The sequence below is a fragment of the Argiope bruennichi genome, chromosome 8, assembly GCF_947563725.1.
Source record: "Argiope bruennichi chromosome 8, qqArgBrue1.1, whole genome shotgun sequence".
Lineage (NCBI taxonomy): Eukaryota > Metazoa > Arthropoda > Arachnida > Araneae > Araneidae > Argiope > Argiope bruennichi.
The window spans coordinates 94739631-94761475 of NC_079158.1; the positions used below are offsets into that span (position 1 = coordinate 94739631).

At 29.6% G+C, this 21845-nt stretch overlaps 1 protein-coding gene across 4 annotated transcripts in view; it reads right to left on the bottom strand.

The window, feature by feature from the left end:
• LOC129980952 (ecotropic viral integration site 5 ortholog-like) overlaps positions 1-21845 on the bottom strand; it is a 173746-nt gene that overhangs the window by 97292 nt on the left and 54609 nt on the right. Inside the window, exon 1 of one of the 4 annotated variants that reach the window (XM_056091474.1) lies at positions 11367-11480. The exons of the other annotated variants lie outside the window; for them this stretch is intronic. The gene's annotated coding sequence lies outside the window, so the exon portion shown is untranslated. Of the gene's footprint in view, positions 1-11366; positions 11481-21845 lie in introns of those variants that run through there. 4 annotated transcript variants of the gene reach the window in all.

Below are 21845 nucleotides of genomic sequence, written 5' to 3' on the forward strand. Positions count from 1 at the left end.
TTCAACTCTGAACATGAAACAGAATAATAGTATGCCTAATTATCAATATGCAATATCCAATGTATCGTCTAATTAATTAGAAGGTAAGAGAACTATTTCAAGAAGGGATTCATTAGCAAATGGCATACAAATAATCATAGTATATTGAGATAATACGGTGAGCAATTTTACAAAACAAACATCGTTTTCACAAACAAATGAGAGTAAGAAATAAACACTTGCCGGCAGGTATCAATTTAAAACCTTTTTTTTTTTTTCGTTACATATATTTTTACTCCTTACTTAGTATACTGTTCTTTATGTGTACAAGTATTTTAGCTTTAAGTTCACTTTCATTTCGAGGCATAAATTATGCTTTATGATAAGGAATTTTTAAGAGAAAAAAATAGCAAAATGATTTAAACCGGACGTTAAAAAGGTTTGCTACAAAAGAATTTAATATGAAACGGCACAACGAACAGATCGGCTAACACCAATCAGATTAAGAAAGGTACTGCATTTATTTTATTTTTTTGACAAATTCGAAAAAACCGGCTTATTTTACAATCCTAACGCAGCCTACTATAAAAAGGAAAGGAATGGTGGATGCATCATGAGTAACAAAAACTACGAAAGAATGAAATATGCTTAGGAAGAGGAAAAACATTTCTTTTTGTTCAAAAATGAAATAAAATTAAGAAGAAATAACATTAGGAAAGAAGAAAATGACAGAAAAAAGAGCCATTCTGTGCAGGTTCACTAAGTTAAGATATCGAATGAATAAAACCAGAAAGTATGGTAGAATCGAGACTTCATATAGAGATGCATTACATATAGGAGCATAAGACGATAAAATAATATGCATAGATATTCTGATATTAAAATCCCCAATTTAAAAAACAAATCAGATAAGACCCAGAAATAATTCAGAAATAAAATCATAAAAAAAGCCAAGAATCATAAAAGACCAATAAAAATAGAGTTAGTTTAACCGTAATTTTGTCGAGGATAAAATTCAAGAATGGATAAGCTATAAGGATATTACTAAGGATAAAAGAATAAGGAGAAGGATTGCATGCAAGTAATGAATTAACATTATAAAATCACATTTCATAGTGTACTTTGTTAACGTTTACATCACAAAAGTGCAACTTTAAAATTGTTTTGGTAGTTTATTTAGTTTATTTTTGCAAAAACAGATTAGCTTGTCTGATTGGCGGCTATCTTTAGAACGATATAGTCTCCAGTCAGGTCCATCAGTTTGAAGAAACAGATTAAAAGTTGCTTAGAATCCAACTTAACTCGTTTTATTTTATTTACACTTCATTAAAATAAAAAGATCATCTCATGCTTCAAGAATTTAAACTATTTAATTTAAACTATCAGTTAGTTATTATACATAAACAGCTGCAACTTCCGTGCTTTAGTCAAAGACATTGGAAATTAGTTTAATCCTTTAAAATTATACAATATACATTCAGTTCACAGTATTTCATCACATATATAATCAGAAAGAATGAGGCTCGAATGCCCTATAAATCTGTTGGAATCTTGAAACAAATATTTGAATGCTATTGCCTTATTTCACTTGACATGCTATCGAAAAATATATAAATAGTTACAAGACTAACGTTATTAACCTAACAATCTAACTAGACCGACCGTTACAGTAAAGAAATAGATCGGAACGTGCAGCTATATTGTGAGCGTTATCTAGGACTGGTAATACAATATCAGTCTAGATGCAACCCGGTACTGCTTCACGAAATTTTAATAAACGGTGTTAGAGATAGTCAAGTTAAAGGTTATTGTTATGGGCTGAAACCATTCGGATCACAATCGCAATAAATCTAAACAGATTTCGTGCTTTTCAAGAGAATGAATAAGAAGGTAGGGTATTACAGTCATTCGCAATCTCAGTACAGAGAGATAAAAGGGCAGCATCAAAATGAATCTTGGGAAAATTTATGATAAAGATGGATGAAACAGCTGTTCCGGACGTCTGAAGAAAAATGGTGAGATCTTTAAATCCCCTATTGAGTTTGAAAATTTAAAAATCTTGAACTCACGAAAACGTTTAAAGTATCAAATTCGATAACGGCTTACACTTTATCTTGATAAAGTTAGATATTTATGCTTCAAGCAAGAATAAGATGATTCTCCTACATGGTTAGAAACATCAAAATAGTAAAAAAAAAAAAAAAAAAAAAAAACTATTACCTTTCTTATAATAATATACAGACATTTTAAACAAAAAATTCACTCGAAATAATATAATATATGGAAATTATACTCCAATTTTTGCATGATGGTGATACAAAGGTTTAGGTTGATGCCCCAATTATAAATAGTTGAATCACATTCAATAACGGATAAATTTTATCTAAAAATTTATGATTTCTTTTAATGGCAAACCAATTAAAAAAAGTTTAATTTATAAACACCAACAAAAAAAATTTCTACAACAGAAAGATGCCTATATTTCGTAAAAGACTGAAAGGTGGCAAGTCGATATGATGATAATAAAGGAACAATAATAAATATCTATTATGAAAAACCACTATACTGAAATATTATGCTATCTATACAGAACCTTTATTGACTTTTGAGACTTCAATTTAACAAGAATGTAAACTATTCTTTAATAAATTTATGAAATAAACCCTATTCATCGATATGATCAAGACAGCACGTGCTTCATTTTGAGATTTTTACATAAATAATGTGAGTGAGAGCATTACATTTTAAACAATGAATGCTTATTAAGAAATTTTTTATTTGGGATACTGTATAACATAGATAGTATTCTTATCGACTATTTTAAACTTTCATAGTAATTTAACAGGGTTGTCAACAATGCCTTAAATAATATTTTCATTAGTATGCTGTTTATAAAAAGCAGCCAGAATGTCTCCATCTCGACTTTCGGTTATGTTTAAATACAGCACCTTTATTCCAACTTTCTTTCTACCCTCCTCTGCATCCCCCCCCCAGAACATATTGCAAGGGATGGAAAGAGAAACCACAAACTTTCGAAGCTCATGGCGACATCCGCAAGACATAAAGCCCGCTTTCCTCAAGATTTTTGCATGCAGAGCAGTATGGAGCTTTATATAACAAATGAATTGAATACGCCTTATGGAAACCTTCCATTTGTCCAGTTGGGTCCAACATGTGATACAGATATACAATTTCAATGTAAAAAAGAATCACATAGTTTATTAACCTAAGGCACTGCGTTTTTGACGCAGCATCTTTAGATCAATAAAATTTATTATGTCATTTTAAATGTAAAATTATCGTATTCACATACACGTGAATATATATATACTGACAGTTACACCTTTAATGTATTTAGCCCAAAATTTTATATACTACTAAATTTTTGATGATAACACAACACTATGTCCCAAATTTTATCCATCTAGTTATCAGAGTTTTTGAGATATCACATGCATACAACAAACAAACAGATTTTATTTCGATGGATTTCGTTTGAAATCTGATAAAAATAATCTACAAATTAGGCATTAAAAACACATTATCTAATTTAAAGCATTTTTAAGTTCTGGTGCTCACAGACAGTGACACATAATTTCAAAAATGTGTTTTTCGGACACGAAGAGATCTAAAAATGGAGATTAGTGAAAATCTCAAGATTATTTCAATTAAAACTCATTTGTTACCCTGTCACTATAATAAATAAAATATCGTTATGTTATTTCTTCCTGGTTTTGGAGAATGCCATAGTTACAGATGTCATCTTTTCATACATTCAACAGGAAGGAAGTTATTATTATTTTTATTAGCAAAACTATTAATATGACTGTTGCTTTCCTCTTTCACCAGAAGAACTTCATCACCATCAGACGCTATTTTTAACCAGAACAGAAATTTATTTTTCTTGACTTCGTTCCACATAATGTGATAAAACTGTTAAGTACAGCAAAGTTAATTCCTTGTCACTACCCTTTAATTCCGTAAGCAGCCAAAGCGGCAGATTTATTCCAGGGAAGCAGACAATGAACGCCAGTGAGACAGAATTGTGTGAGGTGGAATTAAAGGCCAAATTAAATTACACACATTATTATGGAAAGGCCGGACTTTTCGAACCAAAGTCATTAAAGCGCACGCATACATTTTAGAAAGAGTTAAAGCATTTATCAACATTTTCGATAACATAAATTGATGCCAGTAAAGTCTTTTAGGCTTTCATGTCTGCATCATTTGATTGCGTTGTTGATAAAGACGTTTTTATTTTTATAAGCAACTGATAAAAATTAAAACATATTGATAAAATCGAAATTATAATCTAATTCAATTTATTTAATTATTATAATAATTCAAATCATTTACTAATACGAAATTATGTAACTCAATATCATAGCATATCTTTACATAATTGCTTACACTGCAACTTAAAAATTTTAAAATCATGAATATTCTTGAATATTGGCCAAGGATTTTAAACAATAAAAATTTTTTAGTTACAGAGATTTTTACAGAGAGATAAAGAATCGAAATAATATTTCAAGGATAAAAACTTTGAACGGAAACCTATAATTTCAGTTAAATAAATCCACTAAAATACTGATTACCAGCTCATTTTATATTCTTAATAATCTCAATTAGCTTCTAATTTTAATAAAAATGTACTACAAAATTAGATAATTTATTTTATAAAAATAAAATTGTCAAATAATAAATACATAACTGCAGCCTGAACAGGTAAGTATTATCGTTATTTCAGTTTTTATCATACCCCTATTTGAATGATTTGTCAAAAAACGTGGTAGGAACCAAGAAATTCATAATTTTAATACAATATTTCACATGACGTCATAGTCACATGATAAATATCACTGGTGGACTAAGGTATTTTACGGCCTTAGACAGTAAACATAATGAGGTCCCACTTTTAATATGATGATGAAATGAGTTTCATATTTCGGCATATTTTTAATACATTAATAATATATTTTAGATTAATACTTTTTTTTACTTTATTAATTTTGTGAGTACACTTTTTATTTATCTATTATGATTCCAGCATCCATACATGAATACAAATATTATTGAATCCGATGTTCGGTGTATGAGCTTCACTAATTATATTTGATAAAGTGTTAAATTTATCTTAATATTTTACCATTCTTAGAATTGGTATTTTATTTATTAACTTATTTCGCAACTAAGAAAATAAAGCTTTTTAATCGATCTACTTGAGGCCACATTTCAGCCTAGCGGCTCAAAGCCTAGTCTACCTATTTTGAAATCCGTCATTGCATGTTTTCCAATATCTAATTGCAAGTTATTAAAGTGTACGCTGTCGTTGCGATATCACATTTTAATATTCTCTTCAAGATGATATAATTCTAAAATTGTATCTGTGTAACAAATTTGATTTATATCGCATGCGCAAATATATATTCCTTTCCAAACACTCTCGTAGGATTGCAACTGAAATAAGGTGAAAATTATATCAATTTTAATCAAGTTTTATTCCATTTTGACAAGAATTGCTAACTATAACCACATCTAATTCTTTCGATGATTTTCCATATCCAATTTAAAAGCAAAATACTTCTCGTACAGTAAAAAGAATAAGAAAGAAAGAAAGCGATGGCTGTTGCTCTCTTCGTTCCCAATTCGAGAGCATGCGACATCACAGCTAAAAACGGCGAGTGAAAATTTTGGATTGGCACAGAGAGAAACCTACATCAAATGTCACACAGGTGGAGAACAGAGTGACTCTTAAAAATGGGATCAATAAAACACAAACGATGAATCGGTAAGTAAGATCGTGCTAGTGTGAAAGTATGTCATCGATAAACATTATTATCGATTATGGGAAGTGGTAAGGTAACTGCGAACTGTAAGAGCTAACGGGATCGAGATAATTGACCCTGAAAAAAAGATGCAAAATCAGTCTTCACGCGCAAAGATGAAATCATAAATGAAACAAAGTGCCGTAGGAGGTATCTAGCCTTGACCCGATTAGTGGTGACGGTATCTCAAAAAGGAGACCTGTTTGCTTATCTCATATTCCATAAGGCATTTCAAATTATTCACGTAAGCATGTAACGATTCATTCAAGAAAATAAAGCGATATCACTATATAGCAATTATTCAAAGAAGCGAGAAATGAAAGCAAATAATTACTAATTGCAAGATAGTAAAAATGATTTTTTATAAATACACAAAATAGAAAATTTTTATTCTAATTATTTGTCTCTTTAATTCTAAATTTGTACTCTATAATTATAAATGGTATGGATTCTTAAAATCGATTCCCCAAAAATCCATTACCAGGTGGCGCTAAGTACATATAAAATAAAAATTAAATTAATCTATTAAATGATAAGTAAAATCTAAAAATATTAAAACAGTGTACCGTCATTGAGAATGCATGAGTATGCAGTATTTCAGATAATCAAAAATCGATTATAAAATTCCAATTTCAGAAACAAAGAATAATCAAGTTAAGTAATAGTTCGTAAAAACCTAATTGTTAATTTCAGTTCATTAAGGCAATTCAGTTAATTAAGGCAGGAATTTGAGTTTAGCACAATTCAGCAGTATCGATTGCATACAAATCACTAATAACTAATTATTTTCTTTCTTCGAAGTTCGGAAAATAATTTTGAAATTTGAATTTAATACAACTCAGTATTATTAATTGCATACAAATATTTAGTGACTATTTTTTGTGAAGTTTTATTATCGTACACAACATAAAGAAAATATTATCGATTTCAGAAAATAATTATAGGTGCATCAGAATCATAACAGTTGAAAAAACATAGTTCTTATATATTGATAAAGCCATTATTCATTCGTTTTCAAAACAATTTTTTGCTGATGACTCGAAAGCAAGCATTTTATAAATTATGTTTCTTCATCTGAAGAAAAAGAAGTATAATATTGATTTAATGATTTTTGGTTAAAAAAAACACAAATCAAACTTCAAAAATTATTACTGTATTTGGACATAATTTAAAATAATAAAGAAATACAAGTACATTTTTTTTTTTTTTTGAGAATTTTACTAAACATAAAATTTTAACATCAAGCACATCATTACTACCAAGAATGTAAATACATAGATCACAGCCAAAATAAATTCGCATTAAGAAAATAACTAATTACAAAAATATTGCGACAATCCTGTAATGCAGCCAGACTTCATACAAAATACTTTTTCGAAATATATAACATTTGACGCCTTTGGCGATTCACTGAAAATATTGATTGCATTTAACTTCTTAAGAATTAGTTTAATGTTTATGATTGCGATTCCGGTGAAAAACTGCGTTTTTAGGATATGAAATCTCTTAATTTAATTTGAATCCTAATTAATCACTAATTTTTTTAATCTTAAATTAGCTTATACTACTTTACTGTAAAGTTGTCTCTTATTTCAAGACACATACCCCCTTTTTTCATTTAATTTCTTTTAATATGTGCTTTAAAAATCCCTAACACCAACGGTATTCCTTCTAAAGATACCCTTTTCTGAATCGACATGTCAAAGAAATCCCTATAAGAATCTCTCAGTAAAAAGTACTGAGGGAAAAACTCACATTTTTTATCTTATGTCCCACTGTAAACAGCCACATTTTAACCACCGGTTATCACCGCGTGCAAATCATGCCCATCCGTGGAAAAATAAATTGAAATTAATTCTAAAATCGTTTTTTTTTTGTTAGCTTAATACCTGGAAGAATATGTTATATATATATCTCTCTTTAATTAGCACGGGCAGTAATTTGCAGTAGATTGATTTCATTCCAATTATCTTTTCATTACCTTTTTCTCTCTCTCTCTCTCTTTCTTTCTTTCTTAAGTTGAAAGAATAACAAAGTACAATTTTAAATAAATGCACTCCGTATCAATAGTTTTAACCACTAGGAAAGCCAATATTTCGCGCGAACAAGTTCGTAATAATATTTTCAATGAGTATTTCGAATGGCAAACGATGATAACATTACTGAAACAATATCACGGCTGGCAAGCATTAATGCACGAAGGAGAGTAGTTTTTCATTCTAAAAGGAATGGATCAATTTTTATACAGTTGAATACATCTAAGTCTTACAAACAGCGTACTTCATAAATATTTGGAATTTTTTTTCAAGGATTGCAGCTTCACAGCAAATTCAAGGATTATACAAACATGTGATTACCATTTAGCAACAAGAAAATCGCAAACACATTTCCAGAAACAAAGCGAAAATTCAATACGGTTGCTATGACAATCAACCGAGCATTACGTGTTTTTCTCTTTTAGGTTACGTCATGTCAGAAAAATGTTATCTTATTTTCCAAAGGGACGGAAAAAAAAAAAAAAACCCAGCAGCATTAAATAAAGGTTGTGATTTACTAAAATGGGGTTAAAGCACAAATGCATGTTTCTCACCAAAAAAAAAAGGAGAACAAGTTTTGTAAATTCGAGAAAAAAATATTATTTTACTTTACGTGCATGTTTGCCACGTGTGTTGAACAAATTCTGCTTAAATCTTGAGGGTAAATTAATGAAACATTGACTTAAACGATTATGACCTTATGGTATGCCTATCACAAACATACTGATTATTTATTCAACTAATATTGGATCTAAAATTAGATAATTATCGAACTTATTCCAGACTGCTAAGAAAACGCGTACTTTTCTGAAATTGCATAGAATTATTATTATAAGTAATAAAAAAAGAAGAAAATTAGCCTAAACATATTCGCAAACGAATGTATGCAAAAACCAGAAGGAGCGGTCTTCTAAAACTTTGTCGCATACTCTCTAATGAAAGCGTTATCTTCATGCCTCCCACATAAAATTACGGATCTTAGATAAGACCGCGACTACCTTGCATAGCGTTGACGAAAAATAGTTATAAAATATATACTTTTGGATGAATTTTACAGTTTTAATGAATCTATCATGAGATCCTTAGCGAATTTTTTGGGCAAATAATTTCTGATATGCGGTTAATGGTAAATGAAAATCTAATTTTTTAAATGCGTTTTTTTTTTACTAGTTGAAACCAAATTTTGATACAGAATTACAATTGTAGTCACAAAATCACATATTATATTTCGCATTTTTAAGTTATTTCATTTTTGTGTGTATTAATTATTAATTAATTATTAATTTAAGTTATTCATATCATGTGTATATTTAAAGATTATGAATATCTGCTTATGAAAGTACAGACCGACAGATGGTGAACGCCTAGACTAATTTTAGATGCAAAATACTAAATTTTATTCATTTAACTCTCTTCTCTTTGTAATTATAATATTATATTGGGACACCGGACTTTCTCGATTTCGCTAATAAAAATCTACAAATTCCGCGCAAAGTCCTTTTACTCTCAAATCTTAAGAAACAAACATCTTACCGGACTTATATTGTTTATCTACAGAAGCGACATTGAATAACATTCTAATAAACAATCTGAACAAGTACATGAGCATTAAATTGTATTTAGTTAACAGGCAGTTCATGAAATTTTCAAAAAAAGAAATCAAGCAGGTTTCGGATATGGACACCTACATTCAAAACCCACGTCTTACAATAAGGTCGAAGATTTCTGAGAGTGTGGGCTGTCTTCAAAACAGAACGCCAATTCCGCCTCAATAAAAACCAGTCTGGTCGAAGACCCTATTGAGAGCGAAAAGAATTTCTTAATCAAGAAAGTTTTCTGAACTCACTACGGTCAAAGGAAAAGTCTCCATACTGTGGATGAAATGGAATGGCGGACATTTACCAATATTGGAGAAAGGAGTAGAGACAACGGAGTAAAAAAGAAGTCAGAAAACTCAATAACAAAAACCATTCTCGTTAAAAGGAAGCTCCCTGGCCGCGGTACTTCCAGATCGTTTCAATGAACTGCACACTAAGCCCTTTTATTTGCAGATATCGAGGAAATTGGGTGACTAAAGCACATGCTTTGCTAGACAACTTTTCACTAAAAGACAGAAATGACTATTAAAGACCGATCTTAATCACCCCAAGCAGCGACATGGTTTTACGATTTCCCAGAGTTCAAATAATTAAAAAGCGATTTCTTTTCTGTTTTAAGGGAAGCGTTTAGTATAAAAGTAGAATACTTTGTTTTCGGCCCAATTCCCTTACAGAATTCTTTTTTAACGTTTTTATGCATTAAGGAATTTTTTTTTAAATGCGTAGCGTCAATTCTTAAGTAAGTTTCATTTACATTGGAATAAAAAACGTGCTTTTCAATCGAAGCAACAATTGCTTATTAAATTTATATAATAATTATTCTAATTCTAAAATTCAGCCATTATTTAAAGATCTTATTAGCATATTTTAGTCAAATTCTGTCTTAATAATAATAATAAAAAAAAAGTATTTCGCGCATCTTTCCGTGATAGTTGAAGATCTTTAAAAGTAGCTGCGAAGATCTTTAAAATGTCTTCAATGCAAGAAAAATATTTAATATAAAATTTATGTGTTTATGAAAAGCTGTTAATTTTATAAACTGATCTAACTATTCACAAAGAAAATATTTAAATTTCCTTTAAAATAAATGATAATAATAATTTTAGATAAGTAATAATAATTATACAAGTCTGGAATTATTATTATGAAGACAAGTATTAAAAAATGTTAAGATGATAAAGCGTGTTCAAATCAGTTAATGTCTCGTTTTTTAAAACAACACCAGGGCAGTTTTGGGACGGACCTCGTAATTTTGAACCATATTCATAGGACGAAGACGCACCTGAGCTGGCACCCCCTCTCCAAACTTAACGTGCACCAGACTGTTAAGATGAAGTTTATAAAATTCTAAAAATAATTATATAACTTCATTCGTTTAAAAATTATAATTAAAAAAAAATTTCATTTGAAATATGACGGCATTGAAGCCAATTAGATTAGAAGTTCAAATTTCAAAATGGTAAACAAACAGCAGAACAATAATAAATACATCTTTTAATTTTTTTATAGATAAATGAGATTTTCTTTTCAGTTTTTGGGATGAAGGATATTATATTCCAGCAATCACTGGTGTATATCCTGAATTTGATGAGTTGATGGAATGAAACGTTAAAACTATATAGTATTAGACGAATATATTTTGAGAAGTTGGACAGATTTGGCCGAGTTTCGCTCCTTCATAACATGAGATTGAAGATATACCAATTATGGATATAGGAAAAACTGAGCTGAGTTTAAATCAATCATTTTTTTTACAACACCTATCATTTTCCGCGCCAGGTTCTCCATTTCATATATTTTCCACCCTCAGCAAACGTATTTCTCAACCAATTTAGTTCAATTCATCAAGGTCATGCTATAATCCGAGCAGCTAGAAATAAATTTTTAAATCATACAGATTACTAAATAAAAACATATATATTTACTTGTTTTTCTTTCTCCATTTATAAATAGCTTCCACTCAAAACATTTGGAAGGAAATAACAACTCCTCATCATACGGAACCAATGACTCATCATACGGAACAATCAAATATACAAATCATACCATCCGCAGCATTTCATGAGAAAAACAACAACAATAAACGCCAAATAAAGGAAATAGAAAGCACCTCCCACACGGATGAGTGGCGAATGACAACCCCAATGCAGTAATACGTAGTTCCGATTGACGAATTATATTACTTAGAATTTCCGTTCCGGATGAAGCAAAGGGAAAAACAATGGTCGGTAAAGAGCTGATAATCAGAACTCACAGCATTCAGATTAAGGCAAGGGGAAAGGAAATTACCCATCTAGTTAAGAGGAACTGGAACAGCCTCTAATCAATGGCGAAGATAGCTTTCTTTCGAATAAACATTTTATTGGGGTTAAGGGCAACTGAATTGGCAGGATGCTTATTGAATACTGAGGAGTCGATAACATTCATGGTAGTACAGCAAATAAGAGTATCATCATAGACATGTTCTTTTGAACTCACTGATAATATTTTGATATATGTATTAGATGGTTCGCAGAATTTAATTCCGGAACAACCTCATTAATTTTTTAAAAACTTAAACATTCATGATTTCTCTAGCTACATCAGTGGAGTGCTGGCATCTCAATGCCTCCAATGAACAACTTGCTAGAGAGAACATTGCAAGCCCACCACTCACTCCTTCATGCAAACCAAGTCTCTCTCTTCACACCCTCATTCATTGAACGTCCATTCCAAATGGAAAGATAGAAACTAAAACAGACTGCATATCTAATTTTCCCTTCGACATCTTGCCAATTTTACAGGTTTTCATATTAATGATCTGTTTGAGTGTCGAGTACTAAGATTTATTTGGCATCATTGCAGCGAATAGGCAGTTTAAGAAATACCAACCATTGGTACAAAAAACGACTCAACGTAGATTAAAACCGAATTAAAAATAAAAACAATTCTTCTGCAATGCATTAAAATTATCAGACTATTATGAATATATGATTATCCTTACCTTTCATTAATCCATTTATGACTATCTATATCGTTAAATGATAAGCTAATTAAATTTAATACGACTCTTTACAATTCTTTGTAAAAGCTGTTGTTTCTAATTCAAAAACATACAAAATTGTCAAAATCATGCACTTTCCTGAATCCGAAATTCTGGAAGAATGAAACAAATAACACCAACACCAAACAGGACAGGGGCAGTTTCAAGCTAGATCAAAGCAAAGGACAAATATATGAGTTAGATTCAAACTCCGAAATTCTTGTCCACTTGAAACGTTAATCCTGATCTAAAGATTTCAAAGTGATAGAAGGAACAAATATTTTAAGTTGAAGCTAAAATATTCTGTTAATTTGTTACCCTAAAGCAGTTCAGTAGTCGATATTTATAATGCAGAAAATATATGTACCAATAAAAAAAAATATCATCTTCTCATCGAGATGGAACGTTATTTACATATATTTCTTTTATTAGAAATTCTTCTAATCTGAAATTGAATAGCATAACAAAGAGGTGAGTAATTGATTGTAATTACTCTAATTTTAACAAGACCGGAGCAGAAATCGGATCAAAATCTAAAATTTAGCATAAAATCTAGCAATCTATTTATGAACGCGCATTTTTCTTTTAGAGCTCGTTTGCATTTCTTTCTTATTTTTCCTATTAAAACTTTATATACATTTTGCTTACAATGAATTTTTTTTTAATTACAGTGAAAAAAAAATGAAATATTCCACAAACCTGTTCTTTTTTCTTCTTTTTCCTTCATGCTTGTAATGGGGAAAAAATGAACTGGATCGAAAAATTAAAAAATGGTTTCTCAAATAAAATGAAAATCAAATTGAGAATCCTATATTCACCAATTTTTTTAAACATTACTGTCAGAAATGCACCAGTAAAAAACTATTTTCATGGGTTTTCTTTTGTAAGAAATGCATTTTGCTCCAACGCGATTTGAATACAAACGAAATATTCATTTTCTGAATCCAAATAAATTGGGCACAACGGATAAAGAAGTGAAATGTTAATAGATAACGCTTTACTATTTTTGATAAAATATTTTTTAAAGAATTATTTTTTCACTGCTGAAGAACTGCGAATAACAGAAGCAGTACAAAATAGTTAAATAATAGTTAATATAAATAATAAAATAGTGAAAGTTAATATAAAATAGAAAAAGACCGGAATTGGAATGACCGAAATAAGGAGGATGTTTTTCCATCGACTTTCTCAAATGCTATCCACAAAGAAACGAATTCTGTTCATTTCTCCTTCTAACGATTTGTATCTCTGAAATGAATCACAGAGAAAATACCAAAGCCAGCCAATGAATCACGTGTCCTGATGACATAGCACATATTTAAAGTACATTGACACAATAAGTCGCATTTTGTGATTCTGAATATAGTGAAGGAAATCGAGTACATATTATGGGGATCTATTTTTCAAGCGATTAGGTCTAAATTTTGAACATGTATACATATTTAGTCGTAAAGACCAAATTTCATTCATATGTGACGTGTTGGTGAGTTATCGTAATTATATACACGAGAACAGACCGGTCGGCAGATCCTTATGTAGATAGTATGATCCAAAATTTGATATGAAACTACAACTTTGGTTATGAAGTCATATGCTAAATTTAATATATCTAAATTTTGCATTTCCAAGTTATCGTCTTCATATGCACATGAACATTGAGACAGTCAGACTTTCCGTTGCTGGATTTCTTTCAAAATGTGATGAAAATATAAAATTTTAGTATTAAGTCAACGTACCAAATTTCAAGCGTTCAGCTTTTTGCGTTTAAGTTGTAGGATATATAAATAGATAAATTCCAAAAAAGAGGTGTTCAGACTCAAGGAGATCTAAAACGTAAAAATTACCCAAAATTTTGAGATCAAATTATTTTGACGATTAGAATACTTCCTCTTTTATATACGAGAAAGTAAATATATTATATATATGTAATGATATCACTTAATCTAATTTAAATTCTAATTAATTTCTTAATTTTTATTTTATTTTAGTCAATATTAACTTCATTCTAAAATGTATCCTTATTTCCTGATCCAATTCCTACTTTTTTTAAAAAAATTGATTCTACACGTTCTATAAAACTGCTCATTTCATTATTTTCTCCCTCTCCGAGTAGATAAAATTCCTTAATTCTAATAACATTTTTTCAAAGATACCTAAGATTTCCTATCCTAAATCAACACGTGTTAAAGAAATCCCTATCAAAATTTCATACTAAAATTACGGAAGGAAAAATTTTGGTTTCTTCTGTTCTTGTGTCGAGATGCAGACAGACGTATTTCTTACAACTTATTTTATGCCTCCCATGATGAAATAAATCGAAGAGTTTCAAAATTTCAAGTTTCTCCTATTCGGCCACACAACTGCTAAAATATGATTGCATTGTTATTATATATATACATATATATATATAGCCAGGCAATGAATATAAGACTTTTTCCTGTTATCATAATATTAGAAATTCCAGGGGCATTATTAAGAAAGAGCACCTTTTTAAAATTAATAATCTTAATAAAACTCGGAACAAATTTTTCAGGATATGCAATTTAATTAAAACACGTCACCTGGATAAAGGCGCAATATCCGGATATGATTTCTTTTCTTTCAACGGCAACCTTAAGTCCAGACGCCAGACAAGACTAATGAAGACAGATGTCAGAGGCACCTGACGAAAACTTCTGACGCACTAATGCCGAAAGGAATTAATTAATTGCGTAATTAAAGCCCTGGTGACTCCATTGTGTCTTATCAACCGAAAAACAAATCGATAGTGGAAGGCTGAGATCAATTTGGGTCCAGAGGGCAGCTTCACCCCATTAGCCAGGGAAGAGGGGGTAATCATTACCAAAAACCACAAATGTCGTAATTAGCGGTTAACGGGACAAGGGACACTCACTACATTACCTTAATGTAACCATGAATGAACCTTCGATAAAAATGAGAGAACTTTAAAAAGGTGGGAAAAGGATTTTCTGTCAAAGTAGAAAGTAAAGTTGAACTGCAATTTGTTTTCAGTCAATATTACTCATGAAATTTAATTTCCTTAGTTTTAAGAGGAGGTATTGATGTCAAAACATACAAGTTTCTTTTTCATAAAAAAACATCAATTCTCAATAATTTCTGGTCGTGCAGCTTGTCATTGTCAGTTTGTTTAAGATAGTTCATGGCAAGTTGGATTGGCCATTTCAGTTCACGGAGTTAAGACTTGATATATTTTGGTTCTCCTTTCGGGAATTGAATAAATATACAAGGTATGACTGCGCAAAAAAAAAAAAAAAAAAAAAAAAGTTAATACAAAAAAAGTTAAAGCTATAGCGGGTTTACAGTCGGCCAGTTAGTTATAAGACGGCCAGTAGTCAACGCATGCGCAGAAAGGGATGGATTTATGTTTGCAACAATTTCATTTGATAGACTCAGGTATACCATGTGGACTATAAATTGCCATTTTGGTGTTCCTGAATTTTTCTTTTTTACCGCATGCGTATCGTATTAAAAGATGAATATTCACCCAAAGAAACATGGTAAAATAAAAAATAAAAAAGGTCAGCAAACCTAAATTTGGAAAACTATAGTAAAGATATGAAAAAAAAATGAAGGAAAAAAAAAACACGCATCAGAAAGAACAAAGAGCAAAAAATGTCAAATTAATCTATAAATGATAAAATTTTTCACGCCAAATTCTACAGACGCATGCGCAATAAGGAAAAAGTACTTGCCATCGACCGAAGAACATTTTTCAGCCTTTCTACGCATGCGTTGCCTACTGGCCATCTTATAAATGGCCGAATGTAAACCCGGCATTAAATGAGGTGCCTAGGGCAGTAAAATATTAAAATCTGCCACTGAGCAAAATAGAATATGTTTGTGTTTTGATAATATTTGTATATAATAATAATTTCTGTTATCATATTTTATGTATTGTCCCAGTGTATTTTGTTATTATTTTATATTATACTATTATAACTAGCAGCCAAGTTTTATTTCTGATGCCATTGGGTTAGTCTCATTGTAAATGGCAACTGTGCTGTAGAAAGGAATTCTGTATTCATGGTCGCACTGTACTGCAGGCATATTTTTCTATCTTTTATTTATGTGCCGTCCTCATCTTAAATGTGAAAATAAACTGCTGAATGTGCAAGAACTCTCGTCTTTTAGTCCAAAGCTACTAGAATATCTACAGTTCATTTGAAATGGGTATTTACTTGGAATAAGCACCGAGAATATGAATTAAACACTCTACGACATAAAAAATGTAAATTTGTGAGACTTTTACACTCTTTTAACAAAGAAACTTTATATTTTCCCAACCTTCATACCATTATTCCTCCGGTATTTTGAAAAGCATAAGAGAGGCGATATTATTGTATTTCGACTTTTTGAGAAATTGGCACAGAAAATATTGCTAGTTTTTAAATGGAAAGATATATCAATAATTTTAAAGATGCTTTTGGCTTGAAATTTAGGCATTTTATTAAATAAATCTTTATGAACACTACAAAAAGAAAAGAGATACTTTCAAAAGTGTAAGAAAAAGTGAGCAATAATTTTAACAAAAACAATATGAAAAGTCGAAAGGTAATTGTTTTTGGAACAACGTAATTTACATAAAAAAAAAAAAAAATATGATATTTCAATCCTTTCCAAGACATAATTCAGAGAAATAATAATATTTGAAATGGGCATGCAAAAATGTAAACATCAAAAATTTTTTAAGTCAATTTCGATTGGAAAATAAGATTGTGTTTAATATCAATAAAAAAATTTTTTGTTGATAAAATTTCTATCACTATTAAATATTTATGGAATAAAAATCCAATGCATATAAATCTGACATTGTTATTGCACGAAAGTGAGGAACCCCACTGTATTTGCATTTTAAGTAGTTGCTCACTCGACCCTGAAGCTAAAACACAGTGATGTCATCAATTTATTTAATCTCAAACAATAAAAAGATCAGAAAAAAGGACGCAACATTCTGAATGCAGTTATTATAATGAAGTGACATGCTATTAAAATAACTGACAATTTTGATGTCTGTTTTTAAGATGCTTTAAAATGAGTAAAAACGCCTCAAAGTGGAATACATTACATGACTCTAATAATTATAATGAAAATACGTTCATGTATTGTCACTGAAAGGGCAGACTATCTCACTAAGAGCTACCATATACAAATATATTTTGGAGAATAAAAATGTGCATCGTGGCGTGCATTTTATTTATTTATTTTGAAATTTTAATTGATTAAAAGTAACTGAAATTTTAGCATTTATCTGTAAAAAATTTGAAAGATTATTGCACAATTAATAAGTCTTATTATTTAAAAATTCAGACTTGTTAATGGCATTAATTCAGCTAAAATTTTCATGTTACAGGAAATTTAACGTTTCCCGATTTCATTTCTCATAATTTTTTGAGAAATTTATAAATATAGTTCACTAAGATATTAAATAAGCTACGGGAAACGGCTGGTATGCTAAATGATTGTATTAACTGACTTTTTTTATTAGTTCATTTTTTTTTCAATCAAGTTAACATGCAGTTGGAAATACATAAAACATGCCACATGTGTGCACAAATTTAATATTAGAATCAACAGAACATAACAAGAAATAAGAAACATAACAGCATAAGAAATAGAAGTTACAGCATTGTATAGCGTGCAATTAAAATTTGATAGAGTCACAAATTTAAAATTTAACCCGATTCCATTATTCATGCAAACAAAGAACTACACAACAAAAATAAAATTTCTCACATTTTGAAGTTTAAAAATACTTTGCTGAAAAAAATCTATTTGGTCGCCAAAGGCAGCTAGTTTATAATAATAACACATCTTATCCAAAGCCAGGATAAGGAGCAAGCAAAAGAGATTGAAAGAACTAGATTCAAATATCTTTAAGAAATCAAATCTGAATTATGGATTCTGATAAAAAAAAATATGCCACGAAAGCATTCGATTTGAAATATATGAGAACTATATCCTGAGGCAAAGGAAAAGAGTGATATTTTTTTTCCACTGTGAAATGTGGCTATTTAAATGCATTCGTAGAAGGGACGGGTGAAATATTCAGCAGCCCAGCCCAAAGAAGCATACTGAAATCAAAATGGTCTCTATTTTTTCGACTTCATGGAATAAATAAAACCAGAAGACAGATTTACCACATATATTTGGTAAATGCAAAAAGGAAAAAAAATCAGTGGTTAAGCTAAATATAGATTTGGCAGCATTCTAAAATAGAATGCTACCAAATCTATAACCTTTATATTATATCGAATTTAAAGATTAATGGAAAAAAAATCGTTATATAGATATATCGTTTGTTTTATCAATTAATATACATAACTATATAACGCAAATTTTACATCATTTTCTGATTAAAATAAGTATGCATAGATGATTTTTAGAATTTAGAATTGAAAAGAATTACCAAAAATATTTACTTAAAGTAATATACAAATTACAGATATTTTTTAAAAATCTAGATATAACATTTGTTGAAACTTCACACTTTCATGTTGCATCTTCATTTTTCATTCCGATTTTTACGTCTTTTTTTAAGCTGAATTCCCCTTTCACACTTTAAAGTTTTCAAATTAAGTGCAATACTCACTATAAGAAATCTAAATTTATACAGTATTTAAAGTAAAAATTTCGCTCCAATTTAGGAAAAAAAAATCGTTATACAGATCTAATAATAATATAGGAATCACTAAGAGGTGTTTATTTCCTTTTCGTAAGCGATCCCGGTCTTTCGAGGTTTTCTAGTGCAGTAAAAATCAACAAAAGAATTTTCCCCCTATTTAATATAGTATATTTTTTGACATGAATTAAATAATTGAATGTTTTTTTACTGCATTATTTACAGTTTTTTCTTTCATATGAGAATTTTTGTGGATACGAAATATATTAAAATTTTATTAGATACCAAGAAGCTTTTTTTTTTTTTTCTAAATCTAAAATTCCCTCTAAAAAGTTCGATACATATAGATTTTCTATCATGGAATTTTGATATGTGATGTCCACTATTTAGATACACTTCATATTTATTCAAACTCCTTAAATTTATAAATTACCTATTTGAATAAATACAAAAACAGTAAAAAAAATTGATCAATTAATGTATTTAACAAATAAGTATGATGACGTTTGAACTCCAATGAATAGGGTCTACTCATAGACCTGAGATAAAATACAATGCGCCTATTTACATTTCGAATACACCGTACATCCTATAGTGAGAAAAGCACAAGATATCACAGCTTACTGCAAAACAAATATCAAATAAGATGCTAGATGACAGTACATTTAAGATCAATACATGATTATAACACTATGTGAAAACATTCATGATTTTTTACTTTATCTTCATACATAAAAAACGCACTTTGAATCAATACTTCATGTAAAATGTCAAAGCTTTTTTCAACAAATCTCTAAAAATATATATTAGCTAGCCATCTTTGCAAACTCGCTGTTCGTCCACTATCTTTTCACACTTAAATACGAGTTTAAACGTTACATTAAAACAACAGATATTTTCATTTTCACATTTATGAGAGTTTTATATAAATTCTCAATTTTCTATTTTTTATATAATAATAATAAAATAAAAACATTTTGTCCAATTACACATCTTAAGGAAAATGGATGGTTTTTGCTTTAAAGCATCCAAGGTTGAAATCGACATCGATAAAGGCTTTAACTCTAAATGCGTTTTTGTCACGGCCAATTAAGAAAATTCGTTCCCTTTCATGCGTTAACTGTTTTGGTGTTGAACGAAGCTTTAGATGTTAGAAAGAATGGCAAATTTACTAGACTTATGAAAGATTGCTAGACAGAGGCTTATATTTAAAACTTTAAATTGTATAGTCAAACTTTTCAGTTTAGCACACATTATTAATTTTACTAACATAATGTTTACAAATTGATAAACAACTGCAAATTGCGTCATGCATGATTAAAAATCGTGCGAAATGCTCTAAAGGGATCTAGATTGGACTTACCAAATTTGACAGGTGGTTACTCTTTGGGTAGGAGTTCAAGCAGAAAGGAGTTTTCAAAATTTTAATTAGATTTTTAGGTAAAAATTAATCAACATCCTGACGTTTTCTCTCTTGAACATCAGTATATATTACCGTACGAAAACTTTATTTATATTACTTTAAGATTTAAAAAAATCCCCTTTCAAGTGATAATTTTATTTCTGATTTTTTTCCCCTGCAATTTTATTAAAAATATTTTAAATATATTTTATAACATTATTTTTCATTGTTATGATAACGGCATTTATATAGACGCGCGTTACAAAAATATTTAATGATTTTTTTTTTTTTTTTTTGTAATATAAGTAAGAGAACATTTTAAAATAACTAGAATAAGAGAATCAATCCTCAAAAATTATCCTATGATGTTTCGAATAAATGAACAAGATTCTCCTTCTTTCACCCCCTTTTTCTAATACCTGTTTCAACGTTTCATTTACCCTTTATCTTTCTTGTTGTTAAAACAGAAGAAGAAAAAAACTCTAAAAATTGAAAATCTATTTTTAAAAAATTACAGTGGCTTACTTTCTTTAAAATCACACTCAGTGGGCATTAAATAAACGTAAAACGTTTTACGATTTAAGAATATTTTCTTTACTAAAAAAGGGAAGGAAAAAATTAATTTGGTGAATGCATATTGAAGATGGCCCCTAATTCCATTCCAAAAGTTTGAAGCAAAGAAAAGAAAATGATTCTGAAAGAAACTTGATAGAATTATCCTGATTGTAAAGTCATTTTCGCTCCCCGCAGCAACACAAAAGTTCTTTCATCAGCAAAAGCCGAAAAATAAAATCGTCCTCTTTCAGAAGACCCATCCCCAATAATGAGATGTAAGGGCTGGAAAAAGGGAATCAGTTAACGATTAAGAGATCAAGGAATGAAATTCTCGAATCTTTTGAAGTCTAAATTAAGGATGAGTATAAAAGTAATTCCTTCAATACTCTAGTTTCAGAGCAAATTTAAAGTACATGCCACACAGGCAATATGTTTTAAGGTCTGGATCAAGATTTTAATTTGAAAGTATTGTAATTTACAAAGTTATGGCCTCTCTCCCTTAATCTGAAGTTCTAAGGTAATAACGCCACAATGAAATGAAGACATATACATCAATTTTTAATTCGTATATTGAACATGCACTACATACAGTACATGGAATATTTGTGACTCATTTTCAGAGCAAAATTCTATATTACTAGATGTAATGCAATATTTAAAACATTTTACAAAAATATCCACTCAAATCACATTCCAATATTTAATTTCAAAGCCGATCAAGATTAGACTAGTTTCTCAATTGGAAGTACGCATAACTTAACAAATAAAATGTTAAAAAAAATATA